This window comes from Nothobranchius furzeri, unplaced genomic scaffold (genome assembly GCF_043380555.1).
Source record: "Nothobranchius furzeri strain GRZ-AD unplaced genomic scaffold, NfurGRZ-RIMD1 Scf090, whole genome shotgun sequence".
Taxonomy (NCBI): domain Eukaryota; kingdom Metazoa; phylum Chordata; class Actinopteri; order Cyprinodontiformes; family Nothobranchiidae; genus Nothobranchius; species Nothobranchius furzeri.
The window spans coordinates 37,958-57,897 of NW_027223106.1; the positions used below are offsets into that span (position 1 = coordinate 37,958).

General features: G+C 42.7%; 1 protein-coding gene across 3 annotated transcripts in view; it reads left to right on the top strand.

The window, feature by feature from the left end:
- LOC139065126 (uncharacterized) overlaps nucleotides 1-19,634 on the top strand; it is a 30,680-nt gene extending 11,046 nt beyond the window's left edge. For all 3 annotated transcript variants that reach the window (XR_011518119.1, XR_011518120.1, XM_070547880.1), the window contains exons 2-3: nucleotides 3,486-3,581; nucleotides 18,162-19,634. The gene's annotated coding sequence lies outside the window, so the exon portion shown is untranslated. The remainder of the gene's footprint in view (nucleotides 1-3,485; nucleotides 3,582-18,161) is intronic.
- The last annotated feature ends 306 nt before the right edge of the window (nucleotides 19,635-19,940 follow it).

Sequence of the window (19,940 nt, forward strand, 5' to 3'; positions counted from 1 at the left end):
GAAATGGTTCCTCTGTGATGAGGAATAAAAGATAACGTAGTTTCCCACCGCTGTTCTGGAGGTAAAGAGGGGAAATTTGGGAAACACTTGGCAACAAAATTTCGAATTTGAAAATAGCGAAACAAATGGGTAATAGGGAGATCATAACGAGAAGACAAATTGGGAAAACTATCGAACACACCATCCACATATAAATGTTTAAACTGTTCTATACCCTTGTCACACCACACTGAGAATGTCGAGTCCAAAAGTGAAGGGGGAAACAAATGATTGTCGGTTAGAGGACCCGAGGAGGATGGCATTACAAAATTAAAGTGCCGTCTAAACTGAAACCAGATTTTGAGTGTGTTAAGAACCACCGGATTATCAGTATACAGAGAGGGTTTTACGGGTAAAGAGGAAAAGAGCAAAGCCGGTAAAGAAGAGCCCTTACAGTTGTGGTCAGAAGTTTACATACACTTGTAAAAAATGTAATATAATGGCTCTACTGAGTGTCCCGGTATTTCTAAAACTCTGATTTTTCTCTGATAGAGTGATTGGAACAGATACTTCTTTGTCACAAAAAACATTCATGAAGTTTGGTTCTTTAATGTCTTTATTATGGGTTAACAGAGAAAAGTGATCACATTTGCTGGGTCACAAATATACATACAGCAGTGCTAATATTTGGTTACATATCCCTTAGCCATTTTCACTTCAATCAGGCGCTTTTGGTAGCCATCCACAAGCTTCTGGCAAGCTTCTGGTTGAATCTTTGACCACTCCTCTTGACAGAATTGGTGAAGTTCAGTTAAATTTGTTAGCTTTCTGACATGGACTTGTTTCTTCAGCACTGTCCACATGTTTTCAATGGGGTTTAAGTCAGGACTTTGGGAAGGCCATTCTAAAACCCTTATTCTAGCCTGATTTAGGCATTCCTTTACCACTTTTGATGTGTGTTTGGGGTCATTGTCCTGTTGGAACACCCAACTGCGCCCAAGACCCAACCTTCATACTGATGATTTTATGTTATGTTGAAGAATGTGAAGGTAATCCTCCTCCTTCATTATCCCATTTACTCTCTGTAAAGCACCAGTTCCATTGGCAGCAAAACAGCCCCACAGCATAATATTCCCACCACCATGCTTGACTGTAGGCATGGTGTTCTTGGGGTTAAAGGCCTCACCTTTTCTCCTCCAAACATATTGCTGGGCATTGTGGCCAAAAAGCTCGATTTTCGTTTCGTCTGACCACAGAACTTTCCTCCAGAAGGTCTTGTCTTTGTCCAGCAGCAAACTTCAGTCAAGCCTTAAGGTGCCGCTTTTGGAGCAAGGGCTTCCTTCTTGCACGGCAGCCTCTCAGTCCATGGAGATGCAAAACACGTTTGACTATGGACAATGACACCTGTGTTCCAGCAGCTTCTAATTCTTGGCAGATCTGCTTTTTGTTGATTCTTGGTTCACTCTTTACCCTCCTGACCAATTTTCTCTCAGCAGCAGGTGATAGCTTGCGTTTTCTTCCTGATCTTGGCAGTGATGAAACAGTGCCATGCACCTTATACTTACAAACAATTGTTTGCACTGTTGCTCTTGGGACCTGCAGCTGCTTTGAAATGGCCCCAAGTGACTTTCCTGACTTGTTCAAGTCAATAATTCACTTTTTCAGATCCATGCTGAGCTCCTTTGACTTTCCCATTGTAGTGTTTGTGGGCGTTTGTATCCAATGAGCCCTATTTACCTGGCCTAAGAGAAGTCACCAGCTGTAGTCACTCAGAATCACTCACAAGAAGTTAAGAGGCCATGCTATGAAGCTCAGTTCACTGACACGTTTCTAAGTCACCAAAATTGCTAGTTCATGTTGCTGTATGTATATTTGTGACCCAGCAAATGTGATCACTTTTATCTGTTAACCCATAATAAAGACATTAAAGAACCGAACTTCATGAATGTTTTTGTGACAAAGAAGTATCTGTTCCAATCACTCTATCAGAGAAAAATCAGAGTTTTAGAAATACCGGGACACTCAGTAGAGCCATTATATTATATTTTTTACAAGTGTATGTAAACCTCTGACCACAACTGTACATGATGATAGCTCCAATTTACGCCACGAGGAACCAGAAGATTTTAGCCAGTAGCAAAGTTTATGGATGTGAGCGGCCCAGTAGTACGCTAGAAAATTAGGTAATGCAAGTCCTCCACTAAATCTTCATTGCTGCAGCAAAGTTTTAGAAACCCTAGGCGGCTTCCCTCCCCAAATGAAAGAACCAATAATCTTGTCCAGTGAAACAAAGAAATGTTTCGGCAAAAATAAGGGAATTGACTGAAATAAAAATAAAAATTTTGATAAGATGTTCATTTAACAACATTAATCTTACTGATTAAAGAAAGGGGGAGATTACCCCATCTTTGAATATCAGATGTGATCCTAGATATAAGAGGAGACAAATTTGCTGATTTAAGGCCAGATAGAGAGCGAGTCACGTTAATCCCTAAGTACTTAAACCCAGAGGGACTGAAACGAAAGGGTAGATCGGACTGTTGAAGTTGACGTGCTGCCGTATTAACAGGAAAACACTCACTTTTCCCTAAATTTAATTTATAACCTGAAAACGAGCTGAAGTTCTCCAGAGTACTTAAAACAGCAGGGATGGAGCGAGCAGGGTCAGTCATATATAATAACAAGTCATCAGCATACAACGATACTTTATGTGTAATTCCATTACCGATGATTCCCTTGAATACAGAAGAAGATCTTAATGTAATGGACAGCGGCTCGATGGCAATGGCAAAGAGTAAAGGTGACAAAGGGCAATCTTGACGACAACCACGACCCAGCGCAAAATAATCAGAGTAAACATCATTAGTATGAACACTGGCTTTAGGGGATGAATAAAGAAGCTGAATCCAGCAAGTGAATTTATCACCAAAACCACACTTCTCCAAAACTGCAAACAAGTATTCCCACTCCACCCTATCGAAAGCCTTTTCAGCATCTAAAGAAATCACAAGTTCAGGAAGTTGAGATAGATGCTTTGAGTAAATAACGTTAAAGAGTGTACGGGTATTAAAAAACAATTGCCGTCCCTTTATAAAGCCGTTCTGCTCTTCAGATATAATTTGAGGAAGCACATCCTCAAGGTGAGACAAAATTACTTTAGCCAATACCTTTGCATCAGCATTAAGCAGAGATAATGGCCTGTAGGAACCACAGGAAGTTGGGTCCTTGTCATTTTTGAGAAGGAGCGCTATGGTGGCCTGTGTGAAAGTAGGTGGTAATGAACCTGATTCCAAGGACTCGTTAAACACAGACAAAAGCAATGGTGCCTGTTTACCAATAAATGTTTTATAAAATTCAATAGGAAACCCATCCGGGCCTGGGGCTTTATTAGACTGCATAGCTTTAATAGCTTTCAATACTACTCGACATCCATATGAAATATTTGTTATATTTGGATTTTGTATAAACAAAGAACTAATATGTTTAAAATTCTTTATTTGTTACAGCTATGATAACATCACCTCCACTCCGCTGACTCACACTCAGTGGCCAAGACCAAAGCCTCCAGATGTATCAATAATTCAGGATTCACTGTCGGATCGGTAAGTTCCCAGCAAACAAACTGAGTGGTGCATGTGCGTAAGAATGTTGGATATGGATGTCCACAGATATTCTTTAAAGTATATTCTTCTGAAGGTCATCCAGCTCTACATTTGAAACTACCTCTAATAAATGTATGCTATACTAAATATGACATCCGTTACATGTTTTACTGTTCTGTTTGATTCATGCATCAGGACATTGTCTTTAATGTCTCCGCTCAAAGATGTGTTCAGATTAATTACAGTTATGTGGACCAATGGTTTATGTGATCCACCCGGATGTAAAAGATCGATTGCTATACCTTTAACATCAGGGGTACAGTAGCCCCCTGTCCGCATGTAAAAAATAAATAAATAAATAAACTAAACGGTGCTTTGCGGATTGATCAGCTGACACTACACTCTCGAAGGATTCAGGATGAAGATGGCGGAACGGTCGTAAGGACTCTGTGTCAGTAAAGCACATCTGTTTGGGTAGATAGGCATAAAATCCTAGACTGCTCCGTCTTTGCAGCCACCGTACACATACTTTACGAAACTTGAAATGACGATTGCGGCGACTTATCAACAATAAAACAAGTAGAAGCATTTCCTCTGTTTACAGCTCTCTCATCTTTTGTTTATTTTTTCACATGCAGACCGGGCGCTGCCATGTTGGAATCACGTCAGCAGAGAACGCGCTTTGTTTGGCCAGTAGAATATTTAAGAAGCTGATGTGTGCACACAAATATAAAACAGGTTTTATTTTCATACAGTTCTTCTAGCAGTAATCTCAAATGCATTCCTCCAAATAGCATGCCGAACTTTAGCTTACCTGTTGAGCAGAAAACAGGCAACCGCAGCGTCTGTGGACAGCCCAACCGTCTCTCAGAAAACGCCAACGTTGAAAATAGTCTCCCAAAAACACTCCGGTCTTATTTCTCACTTCAGAGGCCTTTCTCTTCTTCTCGTAGACTTCGAAGACACCTTTTCTCTTGCGACTCTCAGACATTTTCATAAGAACCTGTTGAGATAAAAGTGCGCATGCGCAAGGAGAAAAATGACCCAGGGGCGAGCACGTACGACGGACTTACGCAAAGGCTTCGCCAGAATGATTGACAGTTATGCGGACCAATGTTTGACGTGATCCACCCGGAAGTAAAAGATCGATTGCTATGCCTTTAACATCAGGGGTACAGTAGCTATATAGCAACCCCAGATGCTAACAGAAGTTGGAAACCAGTATTTATAGCTATTGAAGCTTCCCAGTAATGTGTAACACCTGCTGCCAACAAGCTATAAATCCTAGAAATACTTTCTATGCCCAGATTGTATATAATTCTATAATTAATAATAAGTGAATGCACAGATGGATAGAAGGCACACATGGCTGACATTTGGCTCCAGTACAGTAATAGACATTTCAATGACATACAACCAAATGTTTTTCCAATACTTTATTTGAGGAAAAAATAAAAAAAAAAGCCTATTAATTAAACGCTAATCACATTCCATGTTGCAAGAAACCATAACGAGGTGTTTCAGGATCAACTTTACGTGGACTTCTCAGGATCATTTATGCGAGAGCATACCTTGTGTCACTGGTCCACACTCAGGTTAGGGAAGCACTGGGAAACTAAGGAATGTACCCGCTCTTTCACATTCTCAGGAAGGACCATTTTCCCGTTTGTGCCTGCCCAGTTGCATTTCTTTACCCAGCTGTTATATGTCTGGAATGGCACAATACTCATGAAGACAGCGTACACGTCTGGGTGATGTTGTAAAAAGTCTCCTCTCTGTCCGACGGCAAAGTCCTCAAAGTAATGTCTGGTGTCGGAGTTGGGGTTGGTACTGGGTGGTCTTGGAGTGTAGATTCTTGTGCAGGTCTACAGGAGGGAGAGGCTCGAGTGGGAGTCTCTGTCTGGTATGGAGAAGCTCGGATGGGAGTTGAAGTAAGCGTCAGCTTTAAATTTGGTGCTTGCAAACTCTGGAATCACATGTTGTTGGCCACAGGGGACTGTGAAACAGGGTCCTCAGTAGATGTGTCTTCAAACAGTCACTTTCTGGCACAACAAGCTTTTGACGCAAGCGCCTGCTCCAGATCAGAAACCCTCTTGGTCATTCCCTCCAGCGCAGATGTCTGTGCTGCCAGCATAGACTCTTGATATTGTATTTTGGTCCCTTGGATCTGCAACAAATTCTGGAACCCTCCCAAAGTCACATTGCAGCCTGTTGTTCCTGCAGTAGGCGCAGCTGTGCTTGGATGGACCCTGCTCCTCGGAGCTCCTCTCTACCCCTGATGAGTCGTTAGCCTCTTTTGAGAGGGAGTCGTTGTGTTGATTAGATGCAGGAAGGTGTGACCTAGACTGAAACTGCTTAGGAATGAGATTCAAAGCTGCATAGGTACTGGACAGGTGATATGTAAGCCCCCCTCCCCTATTTAAAGTTTGTCACATCTGACACATTTAAAAAGTAATAAAAAGTCTTATCACAGCTTTATAAAGTCTTAGCTTTTGTAATTATGTTTTTCTGAACTAGCCGTCCAACAGTTTGAATCCCAAAAACATCGTAAAAGGGTGTGCATTTAGTCATTTTTATTTAAAAAAAACTAACAGGTTATTGTGGGTACGTTAGTAATTTTCCTCTCAGAGCACCAGGGCGGGCGAGGTGAAAGTTCAAAACCACAATGTACGCTCTGGCGTTCCCGGTGCGTATCACGAACACACCGAAACGTTAAAAGTATCACTGATCACTGTAAATGGTTACACCTTGAAATGGCGGTGAGGTATTAAAAAAAATATTGAGAAGATCTTGAAAAAGTCTTGAAAAGGTATTAAATTTAACTTCAAGATTCCAGATCAGACCGGAGAGGAACAGGAGATGCGCATGCGCTGACGGCCGATCACCGGACACAGCAGCGTTTGAAGCTGATGGCAGCTCGTTAGCAAACATTCACAAACAATTCAGATGCATTTTTGCCTAATTTAAAAACTGACAACGCAAAAAAATAATCTGGTAAGTATAACTCGCTCAATCTGGAGGTAAGTGAAGAAAATTTAGAAAGTTTACAGAACTTTATTGACGGAGTTTTCGAGTTATTTGTTATGGGTCCGAAGAAATCAGCAGGTGAACCTGAAACACCTGGGACGAAGCGGAGCCGCCCTCAGGACTCGCCTGAGGCCTCATCTCCCCGGAAGGACATATTGGAATTATTAGAATCCATAGATAAACGGCTTCTGGGATTTGAGGGGCGTCTTCATCTGCTTGAGGTTCTGCACCAGGAGTTTCAGAACCTCCGCCAGTCCCTGGAATTCAGCCAGGAGCAGGTGGAGCGGCTCGCTGCTGAGAACGCGTCTCTGCGGGAGTCCGTTTCTTCCCTGGAGGAGGGAATGACGCGGATCACCCAGGACAACAAAACTCTGAAGGAGACGGTTTTGGACCTTCAGGCCCGTAGCATGAGGGATAATTTGGTGTTTGCAGGTCTGTCGGAGGAGGTGGGAGGGGCCGAGGACTGCGAACGCACTGTTAAACACTTTCTCCAGACCCAAATGAAGATACCCGAAGAAACGGTAAAAAACATCACCTTCGACCGAGTACATCGCCTTGGAGCTAAAAGAGGGGACAGCAGACGACCTCGTCCCATCGTGGCTAAATTTGAACATTTTAAGCAGAAGGATCTGGTTAAAAGTCACGGAAGAGAGCTCAAAGGCAAAGACTTCAGCGTTAATGACCAGTTTCCTAAGGAAATCCTGGATCGGCGCAGAGTTCTCTTTCCGCTGCGTAAAAAGTTTATCCAAGATGGGAAGAGAGCTGTCATCTCAGTGGATAAGCTTTATGTGGATAATAAACTTTACAAGGAGCGAGGAGTGACAGACTGGCTGTATTAGCCCAACATCAGGTCAGACCTTTATTTTTCTTATCAGATTCACTGGGTTTGAGCACGTCAGTAATAAACAGCTGCTAGATCCGTGTTTTAGATGATGAGTTCACCTGTTCATCATCACCTCACACCCCATCACCTTTTCTTTTTAGTTCTTTCTTCTTTTTTAACCTGTTTCTGTATTTTCCTTTCCTCTTTTTATCTGCTTCTTTACACCTGTATGGCACAACCACACAACTTTCCAACACTGCGTCAGACTCCACACACACACACACACGCACACGCACGCACACACACAGACACACACATGCACACACAGACCCACACACACACACACACACAGGAACACGCACACACACACACACACACACACACACACACACACACACACACACACACACACACACACACATGGATATATTTAAGTCACAACACAATATCATAATTTATGCGTCAAATAATACAACCACAAACACTGTTGAATCCTTATTATTATTTACTTTTCTGTTATTTATTAACATACTATTTTATACATTTAGATACTTATTCCATCTTATTCACATGAAGGCGTCATATTTTAGCTACTCACACACACATCTATGGGTGCACTAAGATTTGTCTCATGGAACGTACATGGAACTGGCTCAAGAGATAAAAGATTAAAGATTTTTGATCAGTTAAAAAGAATGCAAGCAGACGTAATATTATTACAGGAGACTCATAGATCTGCCACATCGGCAGATGAACTTAAAACACCTGAGTTTCCCAGCATGTTCTCTGCCTGCTATAACTCTAGGCAAAGAGGGGTAGCTATTTTAATACACAAAAACATCAATTTCACAGTACTGGACACAGTTTCTGATCCAGAAGGTAGATTTATAATGTTAAAAATAACTATACAGAACCAACGCTTATGTATTGTGAGCATATACTGTCCAAATATTGATGACCCTCCATTCTTTCATAATTTTTTCTCTGTACTCTCCGAACACTTGGACTGTCCACTTATACTTGGAGGTGATTTTAATCTTTGGATGCATTCCTTAGACAGGCTCAGTACAGCTGGGACTCGGCGCAATTGGCAATCCACTTATATAGTTAAACAGTACATGAGTGATTATGGGCTTTGTGATGCATGGCGATCTCTTCATCCTAACCGTAGAGAGTATACTTTTTTCTCACACGTCCATCACTCTCATTCACGTTTGGATTATTTTCTAGTCAGCAGCTCATTGCTGGCTGACATTTCAGACACTGAGATACACCCTATTGTTGTCAGCGACCATGCTCCGGTTTCTTTAACTCTAGTAAACAAGAAAGCAATCCCACCAAGCAAAAACTGGAGGTTTAATACATCACTGCTTAAAGATGAAGGTTTTATAGAATTTTTTAAAAAGGAGTGGGCTTTATATTTAGAACATAATGACCTGCCTGGAACATCAGCATCTATTCTCTGGGAGGCAGGAAAGGCAGTGATGAGAGGTAAAATAATCTCTTTCTCATCACATAAGAAAAAAACAGAAAATAAACGTATCCAGGAGTTAGAAGAAATCATTAAGTCTTTAGAGACATCCACAGAAGAAGAGTTACTGAGCAAATTACGTAAAGCTAAATTAGAACTTCATGGAATTATTGACAAAAAAACACAATTTTTAGCACAAAGACTACGAATAGAAAACTTTGAACATAGTAATAAATCCGGTAAATTTCTGGCCAGCCAATTAAAAATTAATAAAGAGAAAACTACCATATCTGCTGTTAAAGACTCAACTGGGAATATAGTTTATGACCCTGAAAGAATAAACAACACTTTCAGAGACTTTTACCAAACTTTGTACTCACCACAGATAAACCCATCAGATGACGAGATCGATGAGTTCCTTGATAGGATAACACTTCCTAAATTAACAGACAGCCAAGTTGCAGTCCTGGACTCGCCACTAACATCAGCAGAGCTCCAGGAAGCCCTTAAATCCATGACTAATGGGAAAGCTCCAGGTCCAGACGGGTTCCCAGCAGAGTTCTACAAAGAATTCTGGACCATTTTGGCTCCAACATTTTTCAGAATGGTGAGGGAAATCGAAGAGAGCGGCAGATTACAGCCAAACATGAACTCAGCCAATATTAGTCTCTTGTTAAAACCAGGCAAAGACCCAGCATTTCCAACCAGCTATCGCCCAATTTCTCTTATTAATGTTGATCTCAAAATAATTTGTAAAGCCCTGGCAAAAAGATTAGAGAAGGTAACCCCCTTCTTAATACACCCTGACCAAACTGGTTTCATAAAGGGTAGACAGTCGTCCACTAATTCGCGTAGATTATTTAATTTGATAGATTTCTCTTACAGTAGAAACATAGAAACTAGTATATTATCTCTAGATGCAGAAAAGGCTTTTGATAGAGTTAACTGGAAGTTCTTATTTGCAACTTTACATAAATTTGGTTTTGGGAACTTCTTCATAAACTGGCTACAAACATTATACAGTTCGCCAATTGCACGTGTTAGGACGAACGACCAAATATCAGCTAGCTTCTGTCTTCAGAGGGGGACCAGGCAGGGATGCCCACTCTCCCCCTCACTGTTTGCTATCTTTATCGAACCACTAGCAGCAGCAATTAGGCAAACAACAGGTATTAAAGGGATAAAGTGTAATAAAATAGAACATAAGATCAGTCTTTATGCAGATGATGTTTTACTCTTCCTCCAGAATTCTCAATCGTCTCTGTCTCATTCAATAGAACTGATAAACTCTTTTTCAAAAGTTTCAGATTACTCTATAAACTGGTTAAAATCAACAGTTCTACCAATTAATTTCTCTTTTGTCAATTTACTTAATACTCAACTGGAGTCAGGTAATATCACATACCTGGGAATTAATGTCTCTCCCAAGTTAGCAGATCTAACCAAATTAAACTACATCCCACTTTTAAAGAAAGTGGAGGATGATCTTGCTAGATGGAAATCCTTACCAATATCACTGATGGGAAGAGTTGCTACAATTAAAATGATGGTCTTACCCAGAATAAATTACTTATTTTCAATGATCCCAAACAAACCACCAGCTGACTGGTTTAGATCTCTGGACTCCTCAATTACTAAATTCCTCTGGCAGGATAAACCTCCACGAATTAGCTTAAAAACGCTTCAGAAGAGCAAAGACAGAGGAGGACTGGATCTACCCAACTTTTATTATTATTTTTTAGCCAACAGGCTGCAATATATACCAAGATGGTTGCAAGATAACCCACTAGATGAGTCCTGGTTAGACATAGAACAGACAATTTGCAATACGATAGAGCTTTCAGACTTACCATTTATTAGCTCAAGCGTAAGAAAACATGAAGGCTTCAAAAGTATTAGTATCAGCACTTCTCTGACAGCATGGTGGGAGTATCTTAAAATGACAGAGTCTTCACTAGTACCATGCAGACGCACACCTATCTGGAATAATCCTGATATTTTGCAAAATAATAAAATGATGAACCTTCTGGACTGGAAAAATAAAGGAATCCTATACCTGGAAAACATATATGAAGGATTGGACTTCATCCCATTTAATAGAATAGTCTCCCAATTTGGAATAGAAAAGAATAGCTTTTTAGAATACCACCAAATCAAATCTGTAGTCAAACAAAAATTTAAGCTCAATAAAATAGAATTACAAACCCCGCCAAGGGTTTTAGACTTCTGCAATCTCAAACCCCCTAAACTACTGTCTAAAGTATATAAGACACTGTCCAAAATAGACGATAGAATAGCAATCCCTATTGAAAAATGGGAGGTGGATCTATCAGTCAGCTTTGACCAGAACTTCTGGTCCCAAACTTGTTTAAAAACTTTTAAAATGATCAGACACCCCAATTTACAATTAATTCAGTACAAAGTTCTACACAGAGTACACTATACAGGTCATCGGATGTTCAAGATGGGGTTTGTGTCGTCTGACATCTGTACACACTGCACAAACAACATTCCTGACAATTACGTTCATGCACTGTGGTCCTGTCCACCTGTCCAGGAATTTTGGGGTAGAGTATGTGAAGACCTGTCAAAGTCTCTGAAATGTCATATCCCAATCACCCCCTCTCTTTGTTTACTGGGAAACCTGGATGATGTCCCGATTGAAAAATCTTTGGTTCACGTGGTTCTGACTGCCATATGCATCGCTAAGAAAACTATCCTCTTGAATTGGAAAAATAGAGAAAATCTCTGCATTAACCAGTATAGAAATCTTTTGTTAGATCATATTGCACTTGATTTAGCCTCTGCTTCCACTTCAAATAAATCTCTCTGGGCTCCTTTGATCGGTTCCATCACATAGCGGTGATGGGGGGCCGTTGATGATGTCCTGCGGGATGGTGTGGGTGGGGGGGTGGAGGGTCTGAGTTTGGAGTATCTGGATGTTCCCTGGGGATGGGTTCACTGGGGATGTCTGGCACTGGGGGGCCGTTCCCCCCCTCTGGAGGTGCTTGGGTTGCCTCGGGGGGTGTACTGCTGGCGGTTGTGAGTGGAGCCCCTTGGAGGTCTTGGCGGCGGCCATGGGTCACTGCCTGGCGGCTGCATTGCCCCTGGGTGGGTCTGGGTGGGGGCCTGGGGGCTCGGGGTGTTGGGGTGGCCGGCCCCGTGTGGGGATCTGGGCTGGGCCTTGGGGGTCGGGTCCCTACATGTACGCTGCCGGGAAGAAGGCAGGAATACGCAGAAGTACCTGGCCCGGGTTCAGGGGCGTAGGGCAGGCCCTGGCTCCTCTGTTGTCCCATCACAGGGGAGGGGGAGGTCCAGGAGGGGGAGGACCCAACCTTACCTGGATGTCTTATGTCTTATAAATTCTGGAAGTTGTGCAAATGCAGGGATGGGCATAGATATTCTGCTGGGGTGGGGCTGGGTCGGCTCCCTCGGGCTCTGTGGGGCTCTGTGATGCTGCTGCTTTGGGCCCTGGCAGGATGGGCTGGGGTCTCCATGCCCTGGGCGGCGGTATGACAACGGAGGTGCCTATTGGGGTCAGTGGGGGAGCTGGCTCCCTGGAGGGCTAAGCCCTACCAGCCATTCCTCCCCATCCCCGTTTATTTCTCTCCTCCTGCTCCCTCACATCATCACACAAACATGCACATAGGACCTTGGGGGGTGGACAAGTCGAGGAGTGCGGGTATGGACCCCATTTCCGCATTCCTGTGGCTTCCTGCCCCCCAATTTTATTTGCACCTTATGCACTTCCACCGACGACATTCCACGCAAACATACACTTAGGGCCTTGGGAGTGAGCACATTCAACGGCACTTGGCAGGGGGAGTTCTCAGCCTCCTCCCGAGTGCCGGTGCCCACTTCGAATTTTAAACTGCATTTAGACACCAAGGGCTGTGGGTGCAAGTAGGGTGGTGCAGTGGCATCAGCTGGCATAGGCCAGAAAATGCCCGCACTGCCCGCTCACCACAGCAATAGAATACACCTCATTAACACACAACACTATGTTGGAGCAGGTGGAGGGAGACCAGGGGGTCTTAGCACACCTCTGTTGTTGCTTGGCTGCCTGGGGCTGGAGACTAGGAGGGAGATCTGGCCGTCTGGTTGGGGTCTGGGGTGGTGGGTTGCTGTGCTCGGCGGTGGGCGGGGGAGCCTGCTCATCAGCACCCCAGCAGAAAGGGTCAAACTCTGGTAACCGGTGGTGGTTGTACCCCATGTGCAGCATTACCGGGACCAGAGTGAATAGGGTGTGTATGGGGAGCATGAATGGGTGTCCGGCGTGTATTTTTGTAAGTCTTTGGTTGTATGTGCATGTGTGAGCATGAGGGAGGGAGTGTGTGACTGTGTTTGTGTATGACTGTATATGTCAGGTGGGGTCTTTGACTCCTCCCTTCTCCTGGGACCTCCTTTGATGATATAGATCTTCGTCTCCCCTCCCCCCTGTCACACCTGGTGTGGGTGTGATGCCTTGGTCTGCCTGAGTGTTCGTGGCTCCCGGGTCAGGGAGTTTAAGATTTTTGGCATCTGCCTGATCAATCCCGGTGGCGGCCTGGGGGGGTCTGGGTCCCTGGGCTCTGCTGGGTCCCCGGCGGGGGTGGTCGCCCCTGGGTCCCGGGTCGCTGGGTCCTGGACTCGGCCGGCTAGGGGGTGGGAGGCTGCGGGCAGGCCTGAGGACTTGCCGCTGATATCTCCCGGGGCTCTGCCGGCTGCTGGTTGTGGCCCCCCGGGGCGATCCTCTGTGCCTCTCGAGGGGGGCGGGGGCCTTTCTGGTTGCGGGCTCCTTGGGGTTCCTGTGTTCTGGGGCAGCGCCTGGATCTCTGGGACTTGGAGCTCCCCCCCCGTCTCCTACGCGTCTTTGGGGGGCAGATCTGTGGTCCCTCACACTCTCTATTGGACGCTCCTATAGATAAACCTTACATAAACAAGCGCGTGTACACACACAGGTGCTCACATGGTGCTCTCATAAGTATGGGCTTGGGCACGTTCAACACATGTCTTAAGACTATGGTGGGCACTCAATGCACTGTGGTATATTATCGTGTGACTGTTTAGTTAAACAATGATTGATTATATATTTCTTCATCAAGTTGACGCAGTGATAGCTTGATTTTGTTATATTGGTGTTGTGTCCCATTTTTTGTTATGTTTTGCTTTTTTCTCGTCTCATTTTGCAGGTCTAGAAGCAGACTCTTGTTCATTATTGTTTATTTTTGTTGAATCCCCCCCCCCCACCTAACCCCCTCTCTCCCCACCTTTTCTCTTTTCCTTTCTCTTTCACCTCTGTCTCCGTGTCTGGTCGAAATTACAAAGCATTCAAAAACAATAACAATAAAGTTTTAAATATCAGGTGCGACATTAAAAGCAGACTCTTTGATGCTCCACCTGAGACATTAAAAGCAGATGCTCTGATGCTCCACCTGAGAGTAAAACTGTAAGGCTTGTTACCAGCATTCAGACATCAATTCTGCTTGCTTCACAGCCAGACAGGACACGTTAAAAAAAAAAAAAAAAAAAAAAAAGTGAGGTCATGCGCCGGTTTGCCTTCATGTTTGTGTTCCGAGTAAAGACCTCACCTACGGATGGCCATTTGGGTCAAAAATTCCTGGGAAAGAAGAGGGAAATGTGCAAAACAACTACGTTTATGAATAGTGAAAGTTTTGTAACCTTTTCTTGCAAAGTAGTAAATGAATTTTGTCCTCGCAGGCTCCCGTAGAAGGGAACATGGAGTCTAATAAGGCGTCACCCAGAGACTTAGGCCCAATCTCAATACTCGCACTGCGTCCTGCAGTCTTCAGCAAAGTGCACTTGAAAGTGTGCTGTAAGGCTTCAAGTGCATAGTACACAAGTGTGCAAATAATTGCCAAATTGAGACAGGGAGTATTGCGTCATCGATCGCAACGCATGTCGGGATGCTGGTCGCTGTGAAACTTTTTCCAAAAACCTTTATTGACAACTTTCAAACAACAAAGCAATTATTTGAAATAAATGTAACCATTGCTACTTTGTCTAAAACATTCAGAGCATCAACTAATTGATGAACTAATTTCATTAGATAATACTTATTTTCAGAAAAGGAACTTGAGCCTTTTCTCCTGCAGCAATGACTTGTGGGTAATAACCTTGCCCAAGGTCCTCATTGCTGCTGACTTGGGTGAAGTGCAGATTAAGGGTGCAATGGGGTGTGGTCAACTTCCGTACTTGAGAATCGGGACACCCTACGCACTTGCACCCCTGGCCGGGAATGCACAATTGAAGGGTGCAAGAGCGAGTACTGGGATTGGGCCCTAGACCAGCTCCCATGTATTTTAGACCTGATTTTTATGGTTATTTGTTACAAAGCCGCCAATATTATTCAATAACTGGGAATCCTTTCATTCATTTTCAACAACATTTCGATGAATAATTCCAGACATTAATGTTAAGAACTACACATCGTTACTTGAACATGTACAGAAAAATCATTTTAGAAACCGTAACAATAAGGTTTCTCTTAATTATACTATTTCACACTTGCCTAAAAAAAAAAAAACTTCAAGATTCCTGCATATACCCTGAAGAAGGGCAGTTGGTTTTTGTTACTGCTTCCATAGTCAAGCAGAGGAGCCTACAGTAGCAAATATATATATATATATATATATATATATATATATATATATATATATATATATATGTCCCCTGTCCATCAACTTAGAATAAAATAAAGTGTGGGTCAGAGTTTCATTCTATTTATAAGCCCAGTATCTATAAGACAAATCCAAAAAATCATGAGATTATTAAATGAAATCTTCTCTTAACCAAGATATCTGATCATTACGGAAGCATATTGCATTCAGCTGAACAAAATAGTTCAGTAATTCAGAAAAACAGAGCTTTTAATTTTTTTCAGGATAATGCTATACGCTTCCGTAGATCATCATACGAAGAACAAATAAAAATAACGTCTAATGTTTTCCTCCACCTGACACAAACCTGTAGGATGTTTTCCCATTATCTTAAGTGACTATTTAAATAAGGACCAACAAAGCCCTACTAACTATTGTTGGTTCTTTCCTAGTATAACCCATATATGGTATTGAAGTATTAACATTATCTATTATATCAAAAATAAATAACTTCTGCTGTCTTGCATGAGAGCCTTTCCGTGACAGTGTCAAAAACCTAACAGTGTAGTAAAGCGACATCTTGTGGTGACATCCTGCATTTGCATAATTTATGCAAATTAAACACACCCCCTGGGACCGTAGGCGTGTCCCTGTGTGATGGAACTGGCAGATAAGTGGCTGGTAACTGACTGGTCTTCGGCTGAAAGCCAGTTTACAGCCGGCATAAAGTGTAAACTTTTTCATGATGTCATCTGTAGACACACACACACACACACACACACACACACACACACACACACACACACACACACACACACACACACACACATACATACACGCACACATACATACACACACGCACGCACACACACACACACACACACACACACACACACACACACACAATGCAGCATCTTTTGTCTTTTTCAGTTGGTATAGGAGACATATAAATGTTTATTGATGTGTTTTTGGTGGGTTTATGTTTATGTTTATTCATTTAGCAGACGCTTTTATCCAAAGTGACTTACAATTTATAACCTTGTTGTGATCTGTGGGGGAAACCGGAGTACCCGGAGGAAACCCACGCATGCATGGGGAGAACACGCAACTCCACGCAGCAAGGCAACAGCCGAGCCTCGAACCTGCAACCTTTGTGCTGCGAGTCAAAAGTGCTAACCACTGCGCCACCATGCAGCCAGGGGGTTTGTTTGTTGTAAACAGAGATCAGTGTCAGGTCAGGTGATCATGGGTGGGGATTTAACCTCATCTCCTGCACCTGCTCAGATAATCTGGGGAATGGAGGAGCGGGTGAGCGGGTTGCTGCATATTTTTGTTGACCGTCAGTTGATCGCTGTGATAATTGTTCTTTTTGATTTTGAGCGCGCTGTTTCGAGTTAATTGGAGTTACTTTAATAAAGTTTTTGGAAACGCAAGTTTGGAATGGCAGCTGATGTTTGTAAAGAGCACGTCACGCGGCCCGACTCAGCCTCTCAAGCAGCTTTTAGTTTGCCTCTGAAGTGGCGGAAATAGTTGGGATGGAAGTTCTAATCTTTGTCTTTTTTGTCCTCAAACAGTGTTAAGGATGATTTTTAGAGCTCTGATTGGGTCGGTCATCACACACTGGTGATATTTGTTCTCCGCATTTGAGCCACCTCTGAGGGAGCAGTGAGCTGCAGACACGGCTGTGCGCGGGTTTAACCCTCCAGCTAAACTCCTTAATGCTGAGTGTCAAGCAGGGAGGCATTGTGCCCCATTTTTAAGTCTTTGGTATGACCCGACCGTGGATTTGAACCCACGATCTCCCAGTCTCAGGACACACAGACCACTAGGCCACTGAGCTGGTTAGATGAGTGATGCAGGCGTGGCTGTTCTGATGTTCCCAGTGTTAAACAGCCTCAATTACATCTTTATGACCTTGGAGTTCTGGACGGGTTCACTGACCCTTTCTGTGTTTGGTTACATCATGGCCTGGGATTTCCTGCACTCCTCTTTTATAACTGAACACCTGGAATAAACATGATTTGAATGTTTAGCTAAAACGGTGAAAGGAGCTTTTTTCTCTGAGGATCACAGCTGAGGAGCATCAGTACGGAAATGTGCTGGCTGCAGCAATCATACAGAAAAACTGAGCTTTTCTGTTTCAGAGGGAATCTAAACCAGCCAGTATCAAGTCAACAGCACAACAGATGAAGGGAAAATCCTTCCACGGGTTGTGTTGGGTGTGTTTGATTCATTCACCTGTGCATTTGTGTGTTTTTTTATGTTTGCAAAATCTTCATGGACCACTTCTGGATTCTAATGAAACTCTTCAAAACTAATGATTGGATGTTCGTCCACGCGTGGCTGACTTTTGGAATTGAATACAAAAATGTCTGAGTCAGTTTTACAGACATTGAGCAGAAGTTTCCTTCACAACCCGAACTCCAAGTAAAGATATTTAAATGATTTAATATGGAGTCTTTAAGATTTGACTAAAACAGCTTTAACACCATCATTTGTCAATCCGTGGCTAATCCGATGTGTGACAATCTTTTGATTTATTTAAGGCTCAAACTTGAAGAACTGATCTTTAGTGTAAAACACATGAAATGACTAATATGTAATAAACATGAAAGCAGTCAGGTTTCCATCGTCTCTCCTGTCTGTCCTCGTGTCTCCAGGTGTGTCAGTATGTTGTGTCCGTGAATGGACTGAACGTCCTCTGCCACGACTACCGGACCGTCAGTAACCTGATCCTGACTGGACCCAGGACAATAGTGATGGAGGTGATGGAGGAGCTGCAGGTTTGACTTGGAGAACGTGGGTTTATGGTTCTTGAACTGGACGGATGGACATAGACGACACGACTCCCTCTTTCCTGTTGAGATGAGGCGGATGTTGGAGGACCAGGCTGTCAGTGCCTCCACCTGTGAAGATGAGCGTTTTACTTTTAAAAGAAACAAGACGACATCTGTAATCCACCTTTTCGTTGTCATTAAACTCCAGTTTTATGGAGAAAACATCCGTGAATTCCTGGTTTGTGTTCTGGATCACGAGGTCGCGATAAAACAGGTCACAGAATCAGAAAGCTGAGAGGATAAAGTCAGCGGTAAAACTGAACACATGAATGTTTCATGGAAACACGCAGTGACCTCTACCCCAGTAAGGCTGCAGAACATCACCTGGGTTTATTTACTGCCCCACACTGCCCTCTACTGGACTTTACAGGAAGATGCACATTAGTATTTTTGCATCTATCTGAGGAAAGAGCTCATTCTGCTCCTGCTGTGTGCCAAGTTAGCCCAGAACAGCTAGATGTGTGTTCAGCAGGCTCAAGTAAAAAAGCTAAGTGATTAGCATCATTTTTATGGCTTCATGTATATTCTTAGACAATAAAAAAAACTTGAACACAAATCTAGGCTTTTAGCAGAAAATCTGATGATCAGACTGAAACATTCTGCTGCACCTCTAAGGAACTGGATTTAAACATTTTAGATGAAGTAAAGAATCACACATTTATTCATCTATTGATGCAAAAATGGGACTTTTGACAATTCACATGAAAACTTAAGAAATAAAAAAATCCTAATAATAAAGTCCAAAACACTTAATTAAATTGTGTTAATTGAATTCTATTAGAAAACACGTGTTTTGCTTTTGTGTGTTAATAAGGACTAAATCAGCTTGAATAGATCAAATGTTGCATCATTTCCTGTTCAGTGGATCAGAATGGTGCCAACCACACACGTTTATTCTTATTTCTATTAATAAATCATATTTAGCTTATAACTGTAAATAGCACAGGGACAGTAAAGAATGTGACCAGCACCATCGTCCACGTTGTACTGCTGTAGATTTTATAGTTTAGATGTTCATAACCAAAGGGACAAATGGCTCTCTGCTCGATGTGAGGCGAGACTTTTCGGGAGCTTTTCTCTGCTTTCAGGGACTGAAAGTTGGGTTTCAGGTCATTATAAACTCAAAGGTTCAGCGTTCAAATGTATTAAAGTGTTCAGTGATTCTGAGTCTGTGGCTTCTTTTGTTAGGTCTCAGGTTTGTTTCCTCTGAGCAAAACCTCACCTTTGACCTCAGGTTGGATTCTCGCATTATTCCCGTGTGATTCACAGGAAGTATAAAAGTCTTTTTTTGTTTTACTATCTTTTTCTCATTAATACATTGCTGTGTGTGTGTGTGTGTGTGTGTGTAGTGGGGATGGGGGCATTACATTTTATGAAATGACACATATAGTCTGTCAGAGAAACAAAATAACATTAGAGCACATTTTATTTTCCAGAGTCAAAATTAATGCAACTTAGACTAAGAGACCATTAAAGGCTCGGGAGCCTTTTGCAGGTGTTTACAACAATGCATTTTAGTTGATTGGTGTCTTGTTTCATATCACAAGTCCCTCATTTCCATAAATTTGTACTGACTATGGTTTAGTGTTTCATATATATAGT